Source organism: Apis florea, unplaced genomic scaffold, assembly GCF_048593485.1.
Source record: "Apis florea isolate Af1SG1 unplaced genomic scaffold, ASM4859348v1 contig_3391_pilon, whole genome shotgun sequence".
NCBI lineage: Eukaryota > Metazoa > Arthropoda > Insecta > Hymenoptera > Apidae > Apis > Apis florea.
The window spans coordinates 3,421,929-3,433,991 of record NW_028256754.1 but is presented as its reverse complement, the minus strand read 5'-3'; the positions used below and the strand labels follow the sequence as shown (position 1 = coordinate 3,433,991).

General features: G+C 34.8%; 1 protein-coding gene and 1 long non-coding RNA gene across 4 annotated transcripts in view; both read left to right on the top strand.

The window, feature by feature from the left end:
• LOC147656977 (uncharacterized) overlaps positions 1-8,392 on the top strand; it is an 80,515-nt gene extending 72,123 nt beyond the window's left edge. Inside the window, exon 2 of the long non-coding RNA XR_015293412.1 lies at positions 6,668-8,392. This is a non-coding gene — a long non-coding RNA (uncharacterized LOC147656977). The remainder of the gene's footprint in view (positions 1-6,667) is intronic.
• The window catches only part of nrm (neuromusculin), a 378,011-nt gene that overhangs the window by 180,682 nt on the left and 185,266 nt on the right, over positions 1-12,063 (top strand). The window lies entirely within an intron of this gene.

The window sequence follows — 12,063 nt, the reverse complement described above, 5'->3', positions numbered from 1 at the left end:
TCAGAAAGGCCTAAAAAAATCGTACTTGACTCAACATATTATAATTTCTACATATACAAATTATAAATAATTAAAAAGGACGTGAAAATTAATTGATGCGTGGAATAATACAATATTTCTCTCTTACGATAAAAATAGAAATTATAAATGATTAAGAGAAAAGAAAAATATTAAGCAACTCTTTTAAAATTGGAAATATATCTAACTGTTTTTAAATGCCTACTCTTTTCATTCCAATTTCGTACTTCAATTTTCATACTACGAGTCAAATATTCAACGATCTGTGCTCAATGATCGCGATATTTCCGGATAACGAAACTCATAAAATGACAAACGTCTAAATTCCCGATATAGCCTTCTGGCCCAATGGAAAAGCATTTTCCGACTCATGTAGCATGTAAAAGACGGTGTGTTGTTTGTTACGGAGCTGTCAGAGACGAGAAATCGGTTTCCCCGATCATATTTCGAGCGGAACGAATGTGACAGTAAAATACCTTTCCGCTGCATCGTTGTTTTTCAGCTTTTAATCTTAAAAACGATACGTATCAAAATGGAAGGAGAAACATTGGATAAGGTAGTAAAAAAAAAAAAAAAAACGAAAAAAAATGTGCGGTGATCAGGGTTTAATCAGCGAGCGAATGTATCAAAACGCGCGTCCAAGTGGAGATTTTCGTTGAACAATTATTATTTATGAAGTTCTTCCTCGTGTTGCACTACTCGAACGAATCAACAATGGATTGTTTGTCGTGCCAATTTACGAATTTAATTTCGACGCACGATAACTCTTTATTCCAGTGTTAGAATACGATTTTAATGAAAACGAAACGTCGAATTTGTTTCCCGATGAACAAGTTAATAAATAATTAATTCACGCGATATTGTTTCCATAAAGAAATTCGTTTTACGATAAAATTTTGCTCGGCAAGAATATATCAAACGAATGTTCTAAGTAATTTGAAACAAAATTAAAATGTATGTACAAATGATATTAGAATTTGAAGGAGGAATCGAGAAAAATGTTATTTTGTATTTTTATATTTTGCTTGTACTTTTGTAATTTTTACAAATTTCCACAAGGATTAACTTTGCTGTACTCTTTCCTGAATTTTTCTAAAAATTTGTTTTGAAAAGATATGCCTGACTTTTCAAGACTTTTCTTATTAAATTCTTCCATCCACTTCTCCCCATCAAAAATCATTGAAGCAACATTCATCGAACCAATAATTAAATCATTTCCCAATCCTGCAAATATCGAATATCCATCGAGCATTCGAATTACGATTATCGGAATAAATACAGATAAATATTTCCAATTGGTTGGCACGCGCGATTATCCATTGATGAATTAATATTCATCGTTCGATTTTAAACGATTCGATGTCTTCTCTTAACAGGGAATCACGGTTGCGGCGCGTAATTAGTGCGCCTTAACGAATCGATGTAACACGCGGAGATCGGGATTCGGAAGATTTAATGCCGCGTTGGGTGTATTGGCTTCGACGATGAAGGCTTCATAGATCGACAATTCGGTAAATAAGCAAGCGGATCGAGTAAACGTTGGCCTCGACGATGAAGTTAACCACTCGGCTTTGCTTCTCGAAACGGTTGGACAGGTGTGAACGGTGTTGTTGAGTTTGGAAATACCATCTTGTTTGAACAAGAGGATTTAAGAGATTGTTCGATCGATTCGAAACGAAATGGAAAATGAAGATTTGCTTGTGATTGATCGAGACGAAATTGATCGTTCGATAGATAATTATTCGTAAGGAATTGAACTTGATCGATATATTCGTTACGAAGAATTGTTAAAGAATTTTTATATGGTATCGTTTAACTTCTCTTTTGCATGGGATAAGATAGGATTATAAGATAGATTTATTTGCCCTTTTCTTAACAAATTTACAACGTCTTTAAAGTTGGAGGTCCGATCGATATCGGAATAATTTGCGTTAAACGAGTTTGCTTCCTTAAGGTAAGTAGCGTAAAACTCTGCTGTTTAAAATGAAAGAGACGAATTAAAATTCCATTCTCAGCCCGACTTCTAAATCTCTTTTTTTTTTTTTTTTTCAGTTATTCAATTCTGTGCAATAGCCCTTTAACTATCTCGTTACGAAGGTAGAAAAAAAGCCCAATGTTCAATTACAAATATTCTCGAACAATCATTTTGCATCTCGTCGAACGCGATTCGAAAAGTATAATTTCCAAAAGTAATCTTTTCAAGATTATTCGTAATCTTAGAAAATTTCTTTCCTCGTCTATAATCGCTCGAAAAATAACCACTTCTCGTCGAATACGATTTAATTTCCAAAAATAATCCTTTCAAGGATCACCATCTTGCCGTTCGAACGATTTAATTTCCAAAAATAATCCTTTTTCAAATTCGTAAACCGATCCTCGTTCGAAAATAATAACCATTTCTCGAACGATCTCTGCGATTCTCCAAATTCACGCGATCCACGAAGTCTCGTGACGCGTGAACGTCGCGCGGAGATTAACGTCCGCGAGATGGAAATTTCGAAATTGGAACGAGGGGAGGGGCTTTCAATTCTCCGCGCTTCCCGACTCGTGCACGAAAAATCATTGCCGATCTTTGTCGCGCGATGATCGATGAAATTAGCAACGCCGAAATTCGTTTTACACCGTTGATGCGTGCGGCGCTGGACACGCACCGTTTTACACCGTTTCAAAATATTATAATTCCGGCCGAGGAGAGCCGATTCGATTAAAACTCGAGCCGCGATACGCTTTAACGGGTGGCGGTTCGCCGAGTGGTAATGGATTTGACTTTGGGCAATAAAATGTTTGTTATTCGGCCGTGGAAAGCTGCGTCGTCTTCGAATTTTCCATCGATGGGACGAGGCGTGTGCGGAAAGTAATTAGATTTTTGGCATCCATTTGGAATATAGAGTGCAACTGTTTCGTTATTTAATTTCGATTGCACGGATGCAAAGATTTGGCAGGTTTTAACGTGCATACGATTGTCGAGGAAATAAATTTTCGAACATTTTATTAATCGTGTTATTACTTATTCAACAGATAAATACGAGTATTTTTATCTTTATCACTGTGGCAAAAATAATTAGGAAAATCACTTTCTGACATTCTAAATATACGTAGATCAATTCTTTGATGACAATTTTAGGAAACAGAAATAATGATCGAAGCGTACCATCATCGAAAATGTTTCATCCGAGAAAAATTCAAATCGTATCAATAATTTAAAATATTATTCGAGTATAATGGCTCGCGACCAATGGGAATCGAGCAATTTCATCATTCTATACTATCGTTAATCAAAACTTAATACCTTGGTCGGGTAATTAATCTTGAGAAAACCGAAACTCATCGAAAGCTCGATAACAGGGCGGTTCTAATCGAAACGTCATGCGGCGGATTCGAAACATTTGGACCGTGGATGAAGCCGTAGAGAAATAACAACAGAGAGGAGGAGAGAGGGGGAGAAAAAAGTGCACGTGCGCACGCACACACACACACATACACAGGTACAAATTTTTAACATTCCTCTCGGGTAAGGTAATTAGCGACGAAAGGGAAATTCGTTGAAAAATTGTTCTGAAAAAAAAAAAGGAAAGAGAAAAAAATAGTTATTGAACGTCCAGAAATTACACAATGAACGGATGGAAAATTCAAAAATCTAAATAAATTTTCAATATCTATTCGATTCAATGATAGCTTCGACAATGTGACTATGGAATTACAAATTGTGAGTTAAATTGCTCATTTGTTTTTAATTATTATTTGTTATTAGAAGTAAAGTTTATTGTAATTGTTAAAAAATTATATTTCGTTTTTATATCCTCGAGAATTGCAATTCCACAATGATAGGTACGAATCGTTCGTATTTACTTATATTATATCGCTCTGACAAAAAATATATAACAGAATCGTAAGAATAATAATAAATTTTAATATCGAAAGACTCACTCAAATGATTAATTTTTCCCAAATCAAACAATTCGTCTCGATGGAATTGATCATTTTCTTCATTTTGAATAATACAATTTACGTATAATTTATTTCATTATTATTTATAATATAAATATAGGAGTGAATCGATTGTTAATATCGTAAGATCGATTGCACGATCAAACGGTGTCTCTGTTGCACAATTGAATTAACAATATGGCCGATCAATCAATGGCTATCAGAGTTCGCAGTATCGACGGGAGAAATACTTAATTTTCTTAAAAGCCTCGTTCCATATTCGATATGCACGGTCTCTCGAATAAAGAAAGGTATTTACGTAACAAATGTCGCCATATTTGTATACTTCATACCTCTCAGGGAATTTCACTCGAAATCCTGAACGAAAGACAGCGCCAATTTACGAAGGAATTATTTGTCCTCCGTCTCTGCGATTCCTCTCCTCAGCTCCACGATAATATTTCTCGGCGCAGAAGAGCGACTTTTAAGTCGTAAGATTTGATTAATTTTACGAATTTGAAAGTGTGATTAATTAGAAAGGTATTTTATAGTATATTTTAATTTTAACAAATTATTTCAGAGAATTTTTGTTGCGTTGAAAAAAATTCGAGATTGAAAATTATTGTGAAATATTTGAGAGGAGTATTGAATTGAAAAATTTAAATTCACATTTTGAAAATATATTAAAATACAACAAACTTGTGAATATATTCGAAGAAAAATATAATTTTACGAAATGGATAAAAATTCAACAATTTAAAAAATTCATATACCCACTAATTTTTAATCTCAACTTACGATACCATTAGACCCTTAACCTGCCCGTCGTAGAGGGTGTTTTATTTGTATCGAAGGAGCAAGTTCCCCGATAAAGGCACACGTCGAATTTTGCACGTGTTCTGCGCAAACGTGTTTCATAGTGAATGCAAGTGTGCAATTCAAGCGATATTATACACACCCCTTCATTCAAGAAACCAATCCACAATTCCATATTCCTGTATCTGAATTTTGATATTACGCTGTTTTACAATAGCAGCAGGCAAATGGGAACTTTTAATTACAGTTTACCGCTGTAAACGTTTATTAAATTTTCGTAATATCAATTCGCCAATAAGACGATTAATTAACGATTAAACAAAATTTAACTAATTATAAGAATATAAGAAAATTAGTCTAAAACGTTTGCATCGAATTTCTATTTTATCACTGCAAGTGAAGTTACAATACAAACTTCTTTTACAATGAACGATCACGAAAGACAAATCAATCAACAAAAAGCGTATCTCCCTCACGATCGTATCTCTCGCTCAAGGAATCCAACCCCCAACCCATTGTTCTCCCCCCAGCTTGATCGAGATTGGCCAAGGCGTCGTGTGTCGATGTCGCGACAAACGTGCACCGCACACTCATTCATTGTCGCTCTTCCCCACGTACGTTTGTGTGCGTCCCTGCGAGTGGTAACGATCCTCCGTCCTTGTGCCAAAAGCGCATCGACCCGCTGCACCCCCATTTCCCTTCCCGCCAATATTTTCCCGCCAAAATGTCGGCCAAGCGTGGAGAAACACGACTCGTAGCTTGCCAATTGTGGATCGTTTTCGTTTTTAGGGATGCGTGAAATAAGAGGGAGGGAGAGTGTGATATGAAAGTGAGGTCGAGAGGACCGGTGTGTTTGGCAGTTTTCGCCGGGCGACAGATATTCAGCAGTGTTTGCGCATAGGTCGAGAAAATGGTTTTTTCTTTTTTTTTTTTTTTTTTTTTTTTAGGAGAGAAGAGGGTCTGACGTGCGCTCGAGGGATGGTGAAGATGTTGTTCGAGTTGGGGGATGGACGAGTGACGGGGATTTAGAGGAGGGATTGTAATTGGAGAGACATGTTTCCTCGTATTCGGACGTTTTGTTGTCGGATCTCTCCTCTTTCTTCTGTTTTCCTAGGGTGTGTAATGATGCGTGGTGTTGGAAAGGGGGTTGGAAAGTGTTGCGGATGTTCGAGTGGAATAAAGTTGGTGGATTGAGGAAAAATTGATAAATCGTGAAATTTTAGAGATCATTGGGAAGTAATTGGAGGAATTAATACACGTAGGGATTTATTCGTGTAAATTTTACACGAATGATTGATACGAACGCGTATTACGAGCGCAGGGTTGAACACGTTCAGAAATAAACGCACGTTGCGCGCTTCTCGAATTGTATAATATCCATAAATTTGCATGCACACATGTTCCTACGTTTACAAAGATTAATAATACAGTTCAGCCAACGCAGTTACATAATTTTATAGACAAACTTTGGTTGTAAATCTTCAAAAGCAGCAACGTTTCACCGGTTCCTAAGTGGGATTCCCTAACACAACGTGTAATCTCTCATTTCTTGCATAAATGTAATATAAGCTTGAAATGTTCTTCGTTTCTTTCTATCGTTTGAATCGCAGAGTTCAGGAAAATAAAGGAAAAAAGAAAAAAAAAAAAGTAAGATTAGAAAACAAAAAGTATCCCTCGTGTCTCTTAAAAATTGAATAGAATTTCGCTTCTCCGTTTCTCCTCCTTTTCCCAATAAAATAACTAATAAAAATTAAAAAAGATCGTGAATGTTCTTCATTTGTTCGAACGAATATAATCCTACCACCTAAAATTAGAAAAGTAATCTCTTCCTACTATCGTTCTTTCTATATATATATACACATAAATTATCACTGCTAAAGACAATTTCTTTCTCTTTTTTTTCAAGAAATAAAAGTAAAATCGGAAAAGAGAAATACCAGTTCCGCATTACGAGGCATTAAAACCATGCTCGGTCCAATTAGGAAGAGAAACAAGGCAATTAAATAACGAAACAAATACGAGGCGACAGGCAAGTTGGCCGAGCAAACACGGCCGCGGATCAGGATTTCCGTGAGAATCTCTGCGCTGATACAAGAAACGTGTGAGCGAGAGCTCGTAAACGAGAAAGCGAAGAAGGAATATTTGCTCTTGTCCCCATGGTCGGTCGGGCACGCGCCATAAAACCACTACCCCCGCGAGGCGACAGCGGTCGGCCGAGGTTGCGGTGCAATTGTCTTTGCTTGCTCAACGGTCAACTATTTTTCGACTGTGACGTGGTTTCGTGGGATTCCTTCGTGGAGGAGGAGGGTAGCGAAAGTGAAACGTTACTTTCGCCGGGCAAGAAATCCTGGGAATCTTGGTGGAGGTATGCGTGACCACGAAATAATGGAACTTTGCTCTCGCTGGTGGAGCGTGGATTTTCTTCCTTTTCTCGTGATGAAGGCTGGATTGGATTCTCTCTCTTAAATTTCATCCGTTGGATTAACGTAAATTTTGTGCAATGATGTAAGCGTGATTGGTGATGAGACAGGTTTTTCTTGTCGAGAATTCGATCTCTTTTATATTTTGGATTTAATATCGATTTTCTATGATAAAATATAATTGTATTATTTATTGTTGTAGTTATTGATGCTGATTATATAACTGTATATGTATTAACTATTAATTAAATTGTTCAAAGATTTCATAATTGAAATTGGACATACAATTTCTATTTTCAAATAGATAATTAAATGATTTGCAAATATCATTAAGTTAATATTATTACGAGAGAAAATTTATTAAGATTGGTAATTTAGAACTTGTGATTCGTACAGTTTTAATTCAGTTGTGTAAAAAGAGTTCTCATATACAAATGGTGGAAATAAATTTAATTTAATCTTAACTTTATTTAAATGCAAATGCATTTTGTGAATTTCCAGAAAAATATAATATTTTATAAACTTTATTATCATACATCCAGTAGTACATGGATTGTTAAAGTTATATGTGCATCTATAATCTTCGTTGTATACATCGTGTAGTAGAGTTAAGATAAGGATTTCTCTTTCAATTAACCAGTACAAGAGATATAACAAAATTTGCAAATAGATCTAGCCATTCTAAAGTTACTCGTGAATATTTTATCGAAAAAGTAAATCTCTTTTCTTTTTGCTATCGCTATATATCATTTAATTGGAAATTTTTCTCAAATTTGAATTATAAATCCTTGTTAAAGAAAAATGAAGTCAAATCCTTATTGACTTAAAAATATCAATTACAAGTATGACTTATTATAAATAAAATACTTATACAATAGAATCTAACTGTATGAAGAGATAAGAATAATTCAATGGAACACAAATCCATTTAAATGAATAATTTTACGTTCGCTTAAGTAAATACTAATTAAAAAATACTTTCTATTGTAAAATCAGAGATTTCGTCCTTCCTTTTTGTTTCATAATTCCAATAACAGTGCATTTGTCGGCATTCTAATTTTTTAAACATTTCCAATTTCGTTTCAACAATTAATACTATGCTAGAATTATAAAGACACCTTACAAAGAACTTTTGTATGTACCGAAAAAAAAAAGAAAAAAAAGAAAAAGTAATGATTTATTCAAAAAAATAAACGAACAGTCGACCAAAACAGCCACGTGTTGTTTGAAAAAAAAAAAAGTTCCTCACCCTTTCGAAACAAAATCCACACATTCTCTCCAGCTTCACTCTTCCACCCCCATTCACGCATCCCCTCGTGTTTCCATCACTACTACGCGGCAAAATATCAACTTTATTATTAAATTTAATTCCCATCTACGATAAGGAAACACGTTATAACGAGTGGAGGAGAACGTTCGAATGTCAAAACGTTATTCGAATAGGGTTGATGTTCATCATCATATTCCGGATAACGAAATCTACGTTCTGGAACCAATATCTGCATCCTGACGCAACGATCAACATCCGTAATCGAGACGCGATTTTCTGATTCGCGAGACAGAGAAGCATATCCCGGGGGGAAGAGTCGCGTTCTCGCGCCATTTTTAGGGGAACGACAAAAAATAAAGTCTGTTAAACGGGGCATAATTTTGCTTGATCCCGTTTTTGCATTGGGACAAAAAAAAAAAAAAACAAAAAGAGCAGCCGAGCAGGGGAAACGATTTCGAAAGTATTCGGTCGCACGAATCGTTTGTTTTGTATTTTTCTTTCCTTTTTTCTTTTTTTTTTTTTTTTTAACCTTTGCCAACCACTACTCTTTTACTCTTCTCTTTTTCTCTCTCTTTTTTTTTTTTGTTAATTTAAACTCGTCATGATACGTGGTATAGAATAAAAATCTCTTATATAAATCGTAAAAATTGCGAGGTGAACGCGCGTTTCGAATTTTACCGAGATTAAAAAAGGGAGGAGTGGGGGAGAGAGATGGAGGGAGACGAAAATGGGGAATAAATGTGGCGGGAATGGGAATATTATAACGAAATGGGAAATCTAATTAATGGTGAATAAATCAACGTGGATGTTGAAGTTTCGAGACTGAACGGAATTCTTTCAATGGAATTTCACTCTTGGTGACACGTTTCGCGTTTTCTTCTTTTCTCTCTCTCTTTCTCTCTCTTTCTTTCCGCTAATTATCGGGTGAGTGACGGGTCCCGAACAGGCGGCGACGTTTCATTTGCGACAAATCGCGACATAATTAGCGAAATTTAATATAACGCGCTGTTAATGAGCTGTTTCAATTTATACGACTGTTTTTGACTCGGCAAGGCTTACAAAAATCGCGTTAAAAGGGCGACGTCGATACACGTAAACTGGTCGAAGAACCGACTTTTTTTCGGCGGCGATTGAGTATAATTTGACAACGTAACGAAACCTATAAAATGTTTAGATATAAGTACATGAACGTAGATATAAGTAAAATGATGAAAAAATGATTGGTTTCTGAAAAAATTTGGCGAACAGGTAAGTATATACAGGTAAGTATAAAAGGTAAGTAAAAAAAGAAAAAAACGTACGTCAAATTTTTAAAAAATGTCACGTAATACGATTTCCACAATTGTATTCTTCTATAAATAATTGAAAACTAAGAAAAATAATTCTACCATGAAATTTTGGGAAAAATTTTTGAAAAAATTTGCCACCGATTTTAGAATCATACTCTCCTGATACAAATCGAATTTTTGGCCAAAAGTTTCGTTCGTTCGAAATTCATTTCGAAATTTCCAAGAATTTGACGTTCGTTTCAAGAATTTCGGGGATTTCGAGAATTTGACGTCATTTCTCGGAAAAATTTTTCGATCGACCTCCTATCGTATCATGTTCTCCTAATACAAAGTCGCATTTTTGGACAAAAATTTTACCTCGATCGGGGAATTTCGGTACCATTCTTCTTTATTAAATATCTCGCTTATTCTTCAAGATATTAAAAAATGTTTCGAATGAAAGTTGAATGGTTTCGAATGGACTATATTCCGGTGCACCCATTTTTTTTGTCTATCAGCTCGTAAAAAAATTATCAAGGTCACCCTTATTTTTTTAAATAGCACCATATACTTTTTTATGCACAAATCGATGCACTCAGGCATTCTCTATAAAAATGAATAGGGGTATTTTTTGAAAAAAACCATTAGTTTAGAAGATATTAATTATCTCTTAAACTATAAGTTTTTTACCATTTTTGGCTTAACACTTTTTTATAGAGAATACTAAGGGACGATGATTGGTGTATCAAAAAGAGTACAGTCCCATTTAAAAAAACCACATTTGCGTTCATAAGTCCTTAACCCTTCCATTTATAAAAAAATGAATGGAATCGGGATATGCCCCCCTCGAAACCGAGTAACTTTTGTTCGAAACATTTTTTAATATCTCTAAAAACAAGCGAGATACATCGAATTTTTAGCGAAAAGTTTCGATCTATTGTTGGAACATTTCCAAGAATTTGACGTCAGTTCCAAGAATTTTAGAAATACACAGAACTCGACCCCAGTTCCAAGAATTTTAGAGATTCTGAGAATTCGACGTCATTTCCAAGAATTTCAGAGATTCCGAGAATTTGACGTCATTTCTTGGAAAAATTTTTCGATCGACCTCCTATCGTATCATGTTCTCCTAATACAAAGTCGCATTTTTGGACAAAAATTTTACCTCGATCGGGGAATTTCGGTACCATTCTTCTTTATTAAATATCTCGCTTATTCTTCAAGATATTAAAAAATGTTTCGAATGAAAGTTGAATGGTTTCGAATGGACTATATTCCGGTGCACCCATTTTTTTTGTCTATCAGCTCGTAAAAAAATTATCAAGGTCACCCTTATTTTTTTAAATAGCACCATATACTTTTTTATGCACAAATCGATGCACTCAGGCATTCTCTATAAAAATGAATAGGGGTATTTTTTGAAAAAAACCATTAGTTTAGAAGATATTAATTATCTCTTAAACTATAAGTTTTTTACCATTTTTGGCTTAACACTTTTTTATAGAGAATACTAAGGGACGATGATTGGTGTATTAAAAAGAGTACAGTCCCATTTAAAAAAACCACACTTGCGTTCATAAGTCCTTAACCCTTCTATTTATAAAAAAATGATGGGCAGCGGGACGTGCCCCCCTCGAAACCAAGTAACTTTTGTTCGAAACATTTTTTAATATCTCGAAAAATAAGCGAGATACATCGAAAAATGTCGATCAATGATTCGAACACTTCCAAGAATTTGACGTCATTTCTTGGAAAAATTTTTCGATCGACCTCCTATCGTATCATGTTCTCCTAATACAAAGTCGCATTTTTGGACAAAAATTTTACCTCGATCGGGGAATTTCGGTACCATTCTTCTTTATTAAATATCTCGCTTATTCTTCAAGATATTAAAAAATGTTTCGAATGAAAGTTGAATGGTTTCGAATGGACTATATTCCGGTGCACCCATTTTTTTTGTCTATCAGCTCGTAAAAAAATTATCAAGGTCACCCTTATTTTTTTAAATAGCACCATATACTTTTTTATGCACAAATCGATGCACTCAGGCATTCTCTATAAAAATGAATAGGGGTATTTTTTGAAAAAAACCATTAGTTTAGAAGATATTAATTATCTCTTAAACTATAAGTTTTTTACCATTTTTGGCTTAACACTTTTTTATAGAGAATACTAAGGGACGATGATTGGTGTATCAAAAAGAGTACAGTCCCATTTAAAAAAACCACATTTGCGTTCATAAGTCCTTAACCCTTCCATTTATAAAAAAATGAATGGAATCGGGATATGCCCCCCTCGAAACCGAGTAACTTTTGTTCGAAACATTTTTTAATATCTCTAAAAA